At 36.8% G+C, this 4,456-nt stretch overlaps 1 pseudogene; it reads right to left on the bottom strand.

Annotated features, from left to right (window-relative positions):
* Window positions 1–2,828: 2,828 nt before the first annotated feature.
* On the bottom strand, window positions 2,829–4,452 carry LOC124894763 (annotated as a pseudogene).
* Between the last annotated feature and the right edge of the window lie 4 nt (window positions 4,453–4,456).

Raw genomic sequence — 4,456 nt, forward strand, 5'->3', positions numbered from 1 at the left:
GGGACTGTGTGGTTCGGGATGCCCGTTACAGCCAGGACCTCAGCTCGGGTCGTGACAGAATGGTATCAGAGCCACTCCTGTATCGTCCCTGTCGATGTAGGACAGATTCCAAACTGAGTATAGGTAAATCCCAATAAGGGGGGGCAAACCTCAGTCCTGAGTTTAGGCGAATCCCCTTCGGTGAAGCAAACCTCAGCGAGGACACTGAATCTGTAAGGGGGGGTATATGTAACACCCCAACTTAGGAAGGATTCTCACATCGGCAAAACACAAGAGGGATGCTGGGCATATAAGTGAGAAAGCCTTACTCTCTACTGATGCAATTTAAAGTCATGTGAGCCTAGGCCTAGAGCGAACAATATCACTAGTGGGTTAGGCAGAGACAGGGGTATCTCGGGCCTATGTGGTTCGGGATGTCCGTCATAGCCAGGGCCTCGGCTTGGGTCATGACATTTTTTGAGGAGTTTCCATGGATTGCTGGGTCTTAAAAGGGACTAGTGGCGTAAGTGGTCGAAATTGTTGGGTTTAACTCCAACAATGCTGGTTCAAATACCACTCTGCACTGTATTTTTAAGAATCGTATCAGAGCCACTCATGTGTCATCCCGGTCGATATGGGCCAGAGTTCAAACTGAGTGTAGGAAAATCTCGGTAAGGCGGGGAAAACCTCAGTCCTGAGTCTAAGCAAATCCTATTTGGTGGGACGAACCTCAACGAGGACGCTGAGTCTGTAAGGGAGGTGTATGTAACACCCCAACTTAGGAAGGAGTCCCACATCGGCAAAACACAGGAGGGATGCTGGGTATATAAGTGAGAAAACCTTACTCCCTAGTGACGCATTTTAAAGCCGTGAGGGCCTGGGCCCAAAGCGGACAATATCACTAGTGGATTGGGGAGTTACAGGGGTATCTTGGGCCTGTATGGTTCAGATTGTCCGTCGCGGCCAGGGACTCGGGTCGGATCATGACAGGACCACATCAATAAGTCTAGCACATGAGTGACTCTGATTTCATTCGTAATGGTACAGCTCACTAGTGATATTATCCGTTGTTGTGTTCACGTATGTTTCGATGATTGATAAAGTAATCAAATACGTACATGAAATAGGTTGGTCAACATGTTCCCGCATCTGGAATATAACTTGTATAAGGTCTCTTTGAATTAAAGAAAGTCTCAAGAAGAAAAGACCACAAAGTCTGTACAATGCGTAGTCAAGATAAGAATTCAAAAGCATAAAGACTCAAGCATCTAAGCAAGATGGAAGTCCTTGTCAAGAAAAAGTTCTTACAGACCTAGACAAAGCATATCCATATAAATAGTCCACAAATATGCAAGCTCAAGTATCCAAGAAGATTGCAGTCCTTGTCAAGCAAGAGTTCTTAATGGACTGCTATAGTTTGATGATCGAAAAAATGATGAATCGGGTATATGAAACATGTTTCTATTACCTGTTCTGTCATGCACAGTTCATAATTCTTTTCCATTCGTGTGGTTGAAATAATTTTTGATGATACCAAAATGGGAAAGATAAGGATTATGTAGATTTTGTAACCTAATTAACTAACTTGGCTTATTCAAGTGTTCCATTCTTTAACTTTCACAAGTCAAGATGTTTTGTATTGAAAGGGAATGCATAAAAGCATGAGTTAAGTACTCCATGCTTTAGTGTTCACAGGTCAAGATGTTGATATCAAAATGAAATGCACAAGGTACTTAGTTTGTCATCATTAAAAAGGTAAAAATTGATAAGACTTGTGAAGTTTTAATGATTGACAAGAGTCCATGGAACAAGTAAGCTTAGTTGGTTTACGAAAAACTGCTTTAAAAGAGTTCAACTTGCAAGAGGACTTTTGGTGAATAAATTTGCAAAAATAAAGGAACAGAAGTTTCTTACTTTAGATAAACATAAGGAGATCATCATGTGCTAAAAATGAGAGTTAGTGTGTGACTACAACACTCAAGAAAGTCCAAGAAGCATGAGAGTACTTGTGGAGTTAGAAGTCTGCTTTGTTGGAGTTATAAATATAAGCAAGAGTAACAGTTGAGAGACTTCTGCTCAGTTATTGAAGTGCAAACTAATTCAGTGAACTAAATTAAAGAATTAGATTGAAGAACTAATTTTATCTATGTGTCTAGCAGTCTTCTATCCTAGTTATTATGTATTAGGAAGTTTATTGAGTTATAATTTTCATACTTTTTTAGTGTCAATGTGTTAATAAACTGGTTAAGGAGTTTAGTCTTCAAGTTGGAATAACTCGAAAACTTTGAAACATAAACCTTGGGAGATTTGTATGATTTTAGAAATTAGATTTAGTTCCTAGAATTGATATAGTTTGTAATCTGACTTTCAAGTGGAAGAACTTAAAGTGGGTTTTAACGGTCTAGGGAGATTGTTGAACATTAGAAATTAGAGTTTATAATTCCTTAGGTTATAGAGTTTATAATCTTTTTGTTGAGAGGTTCATTGTATTTAGTGAAGTTGGGTCAAAATTTTGTAGAGGTACAGGTCGTGGTTTTTTTACATCTTTTGTGAGTCAGGTGTTTTTCACGTAAAACTATCGTATTCTTTATTTACTATTTCTATTGAAATATGTTAGGCGACCTAGTCCATCCGTAGACAAAAATCGAGCATAATTAACGTTAGTTATTAGGGGATGTAAAAATATTGATTCAAAGATTTAAAGTCATCCGTGGGTTTAGCATGAGGCTTATTTTATTATATTGATTTCATAATATTTACAATATGTGTACATAATTCTAGCTGAAAGCAACAATGAATTCGACTAAACTTAAGAACTAGAGCTAAATTCACACAGAATCGAGCGTAATTTAGAAATAATTTTTAGGGATAAGACAAAGCTCATTTTTCTTATGCATGGTGATTCCAAGCCTAACATCTGCATCAATGTCCTCTTTTTTAGTCCACAATGTAATTCCCAATCAAATGCATAAAGAAGATTTGATAATGCAAGTTCTATGGCTGCAATCCCAAGTGTAATCCCCGGGCATCCTCTTCTTCCTGCTCCAAAAGGAATTAACTGATAATCTTCTCTCTTGCAATTGATATCGTTATTCAAGAATCTCTCAGGGATAAATTCTTTTGGATTTTTCCATATTTCAGGATCCCTTGCAATTGACCATGAGTTATTATAAATTATAGTTGTTGGCGGAATTTCATACCCTTCTAGAGTGAATTTTTCCATTGATTCTCTTGGTAATAGAAGTGGATCTGGTGGATGTAATCGAAATGTCTCTTTTATTATGGCTTTAAAGTACGATATATTTTGAATATCATCTTCATTCACAATGGTTTTGTTCCCAATTAATTTTCTGATTTCTTCTTGGACTTTCTTCATGACTTTTGGATTCTTCACCAGTTCTGTCATAGCCCATACTACTACAGCTGCACTAGTATCTGATCCAGCAACTAACACATTCTACTTAAAAATTGAGAGGGAGATAAAAAATCATTGATGCAAGGGACACATTCGTGCTACATATTAGAGGTGGCAAAAACATTCCATCTTTTAGCAATATAATCCGCCCGACTAATTAGTTTAAACAGGTTGTGTACTGACCTATTTGTTGACTTGCATTAACATGTTAAATTTGAAATAACGTATAGGAAGGATCCCAAGGAATCAATCTTTCTTTTTAACTCGTTGTTGATCTCCTTTTTGTCAATTAATATGTAATATCTGAATCCTTATTACTAAGGCTTTTTTAATTTCAGAACACCTCAAAAATATCCATTCCGATATTCTTTAAGAGATATATGTTCAAATTGAATTTTAAAAGATAACTCTATTTCTTTTAAATGCATTCCACTATATCCTCTAGTATTAAACTATATATTGGGTTAAAACAATCAAATACCAAACTGTAAGGAGGGGGGGGGGGGGGGGGGGTGGGGAATTACCATGAAAATTCCTTTTATATCCTCCAATGTGAGATCAATTGGTGTTGATTTCTCTTTCTTCAATTGAAGCAAAAGATCAACAATATCTCCTTCCATGGATTTTGGTTTATTGGGATTGTGATGTTGCTCAATGAGTTCTTCATAAAATTCATTCAAATCCTTGAAATTCCTTTCAAGCCTACCTGTCATTCCAGTAAGTTTATCAATCCAACTTAGAGAGGAAAAAAATCTGACACAAAAAAGCTAGCCATCATAGCTTGAGCTTCCGCCAAGATATTATCAAATCTCTTCCTTTCATGTGCTTCTTCGTCAAACCTAACACCAAAAGCAACTCTACAAATAATTGTAGTAGTAAGTGAAATCATTAAACTGCTCAAATTAGTAACTTGAGAAGAAGTAGCTTGTTGAGATATTTTGTTGATCATTCTCGAGACTTCATCTTCACGAATTGGTCTAAATGATTGCACTTTCTTAAGACTAAATAGTTGAAGCACACAAATTTTTCTCATTTCTCTCCTAGTCATTATAAGGTGAAAAG

Source organism: Capsicum annuum, unplaced genomic scaffold (assembly GCF_002878395.1).
Source record: "Capsicum annuum cultivar UCD-10X-F1 unplaced genomic scaffold, UCD10Xv1.1 ctg77263, whole genome shotgun sequence".
NCBI lineage: Eukaryota > Viridiplantae > Streptophyta > Magnoliopsida > Solanales > Solanaceae > Capsicum > Capsicum annuum.